The 8091-nt window shown below is 47.1% G+C and overlaps 1 pseudogene; it reads right to left on the minus strand.

Moving 5' to 3' along the window:
• Positions 1-735: 735 nt before the first annotated feature.
• The window catches only part of LOC119350852, a 26504-nt pseudogene continuing 19148 nt past the window's right edge, over positions 736-8091 (minus strand).

The following is an 8091-nucleotide window of genomic DNA, read 5'->3' on the forward strand; positions in this document are numbered from 1 at the left end:
CTGCAACTTGCATAGACTATATATTTTAGGTTTTATTCTTTATTTACGGGAGACAAAATAACAAGATACCTATTATTGACCGTGCTGGCGATATCCACCATCATTGTATGGCTGCCTAATCTTCTAGTGCATTATCTTATCGCCACTCGGCGGCCTTACAGGAAAATACAATGTACATATGACCTGCAGGAGCTGGAGCCGATGCATCGACAAACAACGCTGCTCACCAGCCTCCGACGCCAAGGAGTTTGCTTACTGGAGTGCCCACCAACGCCTAATCAGGACTCAGGAGCACACACACTTGCAGCCATGAAAACAACCCAGCTAAAGATCATCATTTAACATTGGTGGACAGCAAGTTGCTATTGAATAATGTATGCTTGAAGCAAACTAAAAGATTTCAAACATAGAAAATACACTAGTGACCGCACACAGGCTAAAAGGGTGACATATAAATGTCTATTACATGAAAGCAAATATATTAGTTACTAGGTTGACTCATACAGCTAAACATTTCCATTGGAGGGCCAGTCATAGATTCTTCATGGCTAACCAACATATTGTTCAAAGCAAAAGAAATGCATGCACCCAAACGTCAACAGAAAAGAAAACTGAAGTGCATGCGTGACTTATCCAACACATAGCTTCAGAATTACAAGATTTAGCATATATCCAATCCAACAACTGATGTCTACTGAGTCGCTAGTGTCACGCTGAGTACATGCATCAAAGTCTTTAGAGACCATATGTTTTCCATTCAGCAAAACAGGGAGTGTAAGGTAAACCTTCCCGAAAATCCCCAGAAGCACAGATAACATGCACTTGTTCATTATTCATGTCGTAGGACAATACCTTCTCCTTACTGTCAGTAAGGAAAATCAAATCACATTCTGGATGAATTGCAAACATTCGGTAGAGCTCATCTTTCCGACAATCGCTTCCAAACAGTTCCAAGCAGTTAACAGTACACCTTAGGGTCCACTGTTTACTATCATAACTCTCAAGAACCCAAACAGAGAGTTGGCAACCATTTCTATTGTCCATACGCCAAGCATATAAGCGTCCCTGAGACTGCCCAATGGAAGGTTCACCATAGCTATTTGCCATCGCGGGTGGTAATGTAATTCGCCTCCAAGCATTCCCCTCGATGTCCACTGTGACTACTGACCAATAATTAGACAAATGATGAATGGTTCCATTTAGGACGAAGGAGCCTTTTGGATCACCGAGCCAATAATGTGTTCTGAGATCATCGGGCTGATCCTGAATGAAAGTCCATCCTCTTGTTTCCGATGAGTAGATCATTGCCATGGGCAGCCCATACGTGATCAGAGGCACAACTACCTGTTGACGCTAGAACGCGTCACACAAACACGTCGATGTGTACCCGCGGCACCGAGGGAGATGCTCCGCAACTCACACCGCGGGAGGCCGACTTCCAGCGCAATACGCAAGACAGCAAGCCGGCGCTTTTGGGATCAGACGCCCCGCTCGCCCGGGAGGGACCCCGTCAGGGATCGCGGCGACGATTGGCTGCTCGAGGTCGGCCTTACCGCCCCTAGAGCCTCGTGGATTCGCAGCCTCCAATCTTAAAGAACGACGAAGAACGAGAAAAAAGATACAAGGGGAGAGATAAAAGTAGATGAACACGAAAAAGTAGTAGATTGATTGATCGATTGTGTGTTGTTCAATCGGCCGTCACCCCTTAGGTATATAAGAGGCGGCTGGACTTCCCATGCAAGGAAAAGGCTTGGATTCACGTCCAAAACCCTAATCAAATTCGGATTGGTCTTATCCGAACTTTCCAAAACTGTTCGATTTACAACCTGGCTGCACCTTGTGAGTCATGTTTGAGGCAGTAAACGACCTCAGATGAAAACGAGTCCAAAAGCAATCTTGACCGTTTCGACGAGACGAAAAACTTTAATGTTGAACGATTTTTTATCAGAGGTCATCTTGAGGGTCAAATAGCTCGCGCAAAACGGACTGTGATGCAAAACACCCGTCCCTCGCGCTATCCATCAGACATGGCGTCTCGTGGGGCGCGCCATACTTCGCCTCCTGACAGGGCTACATTCCGATGGCTCTAATTTTTGCATACGAACTCGGATTGGAGCGATTTGTATATCAAAATCGATAGTTTCGACGAGACGAAGGCAATCCGTGCAGATCATTTTTCCATACGAGGCTGTCTTGAGGGAGTAATGAGCCGAATAGTGTTTTGAATACAAAATCTCAGTATTTCAAACATAACTTCGGCCTTCGAGATGAGATCGGATGGCGATGACCCAAACTTCAAAGATGTTTATATCGACAACACGGAACTGCTTTATGTAGATCACTTCTTCATTTGAGGACATATTAATTAAGTTCTTGACCGTGCCAAAATCTGGTGTCAACACATGCCCCCACTACTAGGGAAAAGGCTAGCAGCAGCGCGGGTTATAGGTGTATCAGTAGCGCGGGGAGGGGCGCTACTAATAAGGCGCTACAGCTAACATATAGCAGTAGCGCGTGGTCACCGGCGCTACTGCTACACAAGTGTAGCAGCAGTGCGGTTATTGGGAGCTCGCTACTGCTAGTAGCTCTAGCGCCCTTTGCAGCGACGCGCTGCTGCTAACTCTTATACACTCACTACTGCTAATTTAACATGTTTTTTGTTTTTTGGCATATTTGTTTTGTATTTGAACAGGCTTTATAGAAGAATCTTTAGCACATAGAAATGTCATCATGATACATATACAAATGCCTGCGAGACCACGAATGTAATTATAGCATATACATACAAATAGTCTCATCATAATCATCATCCAACACAAAGTGGTCTCTCATCATCATCTAGAAAATAGCGATACAAGTCCTTGATTACTTGCAAATACATCGTCATCCATCTAAACAATGGTATACGCGAGAAGAGCTATCACTTTGAGTACATGAGTTCGTATCCCTCTCTCGCATTAGCGTGAACCTAAACTAACTACTGCCTGTCGCTCGGAAACCGGAAACCGGCAACACCTGGGCCTGACACTCCGGCCACTCATCGTATATATACTCCTGGCGTAGCACTTCTTCGCCATCGATGATCTATGCACCTGCATCGTCACATGAGTCGATGATATGCAACATATATAGTTGAGCAACAGAAAGAGACAGACTTGACAAAAATAGAAACAACATATCATAAGCATAAATAACAAAGTTCATCGTACCCAAAATGCCCTAACTAGAGTGATCTTCGCTAGTCGAGGAGGAGGACGGTTTAATTACATCACAAATAAAGTTTCACTGCGCATAACTCAAAGTTTTGTCATACAGAAAGTATGGACTAAGTAGGCACATTGTCATATATCGACAATCACTCCAACATGCCATGCCATCCATCGAGTTCAGGGAGATAGTCCCCGAACTTAGTGAAAGGCTTCATGTCGAGACGTTGAGAGGCTATCCATGTTCGGACGTCTTCCCGCGACATTTGTCCTTCTCTGTAGAACATCCCTGTTTTTCTGACGACCTCTTTCATGATGATTTGGGCAAGTTCGCGCTGGATGTTATAGAACTCAGCTCGAAGTCGATGATCCTCGATATCTCCTATGTCCTTTGCCCATTGCAGAATATGGGCATCGCCAGATCTAGGTGACATGTGAAGGTTCTGGTGATCCCCTCTGTACTCCAGCATGTGGTGTAGGACATAGGATCCATCATTAAGAGAATCGTTCGGTTGCTGGATGCAGCAGAAGTCGGTCTTATGGCTGAAGGCGACCCTGCTGCCCCTTCTCTTCTTGTCCTTAACCTCTCCACCCCTTGCTTGGTAGTAAAACATAGCACTGTCGAGAACATCTTTGATGTGGGTGTAATCCTTTTTGTGAATGTTCTTCGACGAGTCCAAGTAAAGAGCGTGGGAGAATCAGGGGTAAACGATGATGAGGATGGCGCGCCCGCCGCTGTGCAAAATAAGTACACCTCAAATTAATTATCCTCCACCATGCAAATGAATTATTGAAATCGAAGGAAGGATAGCAGCGCGGATGACTTACACGGGATGATAAGGCACGAGAATCGTCTCCTTATCCTTATTGGCGAGCATGAAACTGACGATGTAATCCCTCGCGTATTCACGCTGCTCTGCACAGACTCCCAAGAAGCTCTCGTGCATGTAGTACGGGTCAGCGACACAGATATGACGTATCTGCTCAACCCCAATGATGTAGTTCATGTGCAAGGCATAAAGGCGGACAAACGTAAAATCCAGCTTCTTCACGTGAAACATGTCGAATATGTAATCGAATCGGAGGAAGAACTTATCCACAGGGAAGCTATCGACGTACGACATTTGCCGCGGAACGTTAACCACGTAGAGTGGGTATCCTGGATCTTTCGAGGCGATGAGGCCTTTCTCTACCCGCAGCACATCGTCATGAAGTCTCCTTAGATCGCTGAATCTGGCCCGTAGCGCTGTTGCAGGTAGGATTGGTTGACCGGGGATATGCCATTTATCCACATCGGGGATATCTATACGGTCCTGAAGCCGAGGCTGCTGAGGCGGCTGGATCATAGAATCAACTTTTTTGCCTTTTCTCGCTCTCTTCCTAGACTTCTTTACTACCGGAAGGTCGTCAATAATACGTTGAGACGGTAATTCAGGCACCGACTCATGACGCTCAAACCCTGAGGAGGCGCCAGTATAGACATACTGTTCAGCGCCATCGTCATCCTCATCCTCATCCATGGCAACGTCATCAGCGACTAATGGAGCCTCCTCCTTACCCCGTCCGCTATCACCCAACCCGACACCCGACACTAATTGGGTAGGTGGGGTGTTGATGTTCATACCTTGCTGAGGCTGCGTGCTCGTGGGTGTGCTCCCGGCCGCCTCCAGACGAAGTAGACACTTTCGCCACAACAGGACCCACCCATTGCAACAATCACCAAGCCGCCGCGGGGTCTCGTCGTCATCCCCCACTGGTATTAGAGGAGGCAAATTCTCGTGGCCCGGTTTGACACTGGCCACGGAAACCTTGAAGACGTTCGGGGGGATCGGCCGGCTGTGGAACAATGGTTCCTTCGGCTCCATTATCGTCGCCTTCCCCACGTCCACCTTCTGTTCGCCGATGGTGTACAATATGGTGCACGGGGTTTCGTCGGCCTGCAAAGAAAAGTCTGCGACATGAGACATCCGAAAGGCAACGAAAATGGGAGATTATACATTTATATTGAAGGGGGCCGGTGTGACAGATACTGTGAGGGCCTCGAGCTCAGCCAAAGAGGAGGCACCACTGAGCACGTCCGGTGCGGGAGCCGGTGCGGGAGCCGGTGCAAGAGCAGGTGCGGGAGCAGGTGCGGGAGTCGGTGCGGGAGCAGGTACGGGAGCAGGTGCGGGAGCAGGTGCTCCCAAGAAGTCGGCAAGGGGAAAGTCCTTTGCATTTTTTTTTCTGGATTTGCCTTGTCCAAGTGAAAACACCGTCACCAAGGAAGTAGACATATCTGCAATCGCCTGTTTTGCGGCAGCTACCGTTGTTGCTGCCACCTGAGATGATTTCTTCTCAACCGCAATCTCAACCTTCTTGTCGATGTTTTCTTCAGTTAACCTCCGTCTTTCCTTTCTCTCCTCCGTGGTCTCAGGGTAGTACTTCTTCCACGTGGCGCCGTCTCCGACACCGTGCACGCATCCATACGACGGTCGAGTACCCACCGGTTATCGTTTTAATATGTTTAACGCCCGGTTGAATGGAGTGTCCCACTTGGGCCTCACCAATGCCTCAGACGGCGAGTCGCTTTCGGCCGCAATCCGGTGCTGCTCTCTCTGCAAAAGGCACAAGGATCGTTTACAAATATGACTAACGTGTGCAGTCGAATTGATCAGAAACTAAAATTACCAGCAGTCTCATGAACTCCGTAATGACCGGTGTTGTCTCGTAAACCTTCTTCACTGGGTCCCAACGGTGCTGGTCCCTCAGGACGTCACGCTCCTGCGGGACGGTGAAATCCGCCAAGGGGTCTGGGATGCCTAGACTCGCGGCTTCCGCGTCCTCCTTAGCCCATTTGGACCTCTTTCCGTCATTACCACGGCTTCCGAGGTGGTGGCTCCCAATGTTCCTCTTTTGAAGCCCCTTCATGTACTTAGACTTTTTTTTGGCAGCTTCGGCCTCGCAAGCCTCCTTGAATATTTGAAACCGCTCTTCCGTGATTGTCGGATTATCCTTTACAATCTCGAAGTAGGGTTCCCCGTCATTGATCTTCGCTTTCACTCGATTTTTCCAGGTGGCCAACGCGTCGCTAAACTTGGTCATGGCGTGTTTGTTTATCTTCTTCATTGCCGGGTCCTCATCTGGATCTTCATAATCCTTCTCATTCCAGCCCGGGAACAAGAATATCTGGTGATACTTCTTTAGGAGGGAGCTCCTCATATTTTCTATCTTCTGTAGTTTCTCATCTTGATGGTGGCGGTTGTCCGTATGATGCAGCATATTTGATTGCCATAGCACGCGCGCACTTCCTCGGGCGCCTTTGGCTCAAAATTGCCGTCGTCCACCTCCGTGACCACCAGTCTAGTAGTCCTGAGTTTGTTAGGAACCCATTGCCTCTTTGCTTTCGGTTTTACACCGGCTCCGCTCCCCGAGGCAGCACCGGTCTCAGCGCCAGTCTCGATGCCGGTCTGAATCTCAGCGCCGGTCTCAGTCTCAGCACCGGTCTGCGTGTCGGTCTCAGTCCCCAATGCCACCGGTGGGCCCAGCGACAACATCAGTTGATCGTCGGTAAGGCTAAAATATTTGTCTACCGCCCGGTAGACGTCGTCGCAATCACCAGAACTCTGTCCTTCATCGTTGCTAGCCATGTTTCCTATGATTAAATCTAGTCAATTAATTCTAGACCTAATAAAATGAATAATGACATAAAAAGGACTATTGTTTTGCAGGAATGTTGACTCCTTCCTGGTGCGGCAAATCCCGGGCACTCGATATGTCCTAGTTTGTAGCACTAGTCATGCCGAAATTCACAGAAAATTTCGGCATGACCTTTGCTAAAAAGTGGACAAATCGAGAACCTGAAATTTGCCAGAACAGAAATGAATCAACATTCCGGCAAAACATACACCACTCAGCATCATTCCCTGGAAACAACAAAGCCATTTGGGCACAATCGAACAACTTCAATGAAAAGATATAACATGAGCAAACACTATTGAGGAATTTGCATATAACATGACCACTTCAATGAAAATATATAATCAACACTAATGGAATATGCAAATGAACATCAATGACATATATCTAAATGCCATAGCTACTGTTCTGTTTGACCAACTTTTTGAAAAGAAAAACAATTCTGTTTTTTGTTTATAGCTAAATGCCATAGCTACTGTTTTTTATTTATAGCTCAATACTTTTGTTTTTTGTGTAAAGCTAAAAGTCTAGGAACTACATTTTCTCTAACCCTTTTGACCTCACCAGAATTTCCGCAGCAAGACCTTAGTACCTACACCCAATTTCTTCAAAAATATTCAGGTCCATAGTCCAAATAATTCAAATTTCATTTGAATGAAATTTGGAACAAATTCAGGTCCGTAGTCAAAATATATTTTTATAGCTAAGTGTTTTTTGTTTATACCCTCTGTTAATTTAAATCTAAATGCTACTATTATTTATATACCCTCTATTAGTTTAAAGCTAAATGGAATTACTGTTTAGGAATTTTCATAAAAATTGCCCTAGCAAATTTCCTAAAAAAATTGCTAATCATTTTTCCTAAGTGCTATAAAATGCCTACTGCCTAAAAAAATCTAGGGTTCATATGAACACCTAGGGTTCATATGAACATCAACACAGTATCAACATATATATAATTGCCCTAGCAGAGAGAAATAGGAGGGTAGGGACAGGAGAGGCATAGCCTTACGGTCGGTGGCGAGAGCAGGCTCTGGCTCAGGCAGCGGCGGTGAGGTCGAGGGCGGCGGCGGCAAGCTCGAGGGAGGCGACAGTGAGGTCGACGACGGCCTCGGGCGGCGGCTGTGAGGTCGAGGGGGCGGCCTCGGGCGGCGGTGTGGTCGAAGGCGGCGGGCGGCGGCGGTGTGGTCGAAGGCGGCCTCGGGCGGCG

Source organism: Triticum dicoccoides, chromosome 1B (genome assembly GCF_002162155.2).
Source record: "Triticum dicoccoides isolate Atlit2015 ecotype Zavitan chromosome 1B, WEW_v2.0, whole genome shotgun sequence".
In the NCBI taxonomy this organism is placed as follows: Eukaryota; Viridiplantae; Streptophyta; class Magnoliopsida; order Poales; family Poaceae; genus Triticum; species Triticum dicoccoides.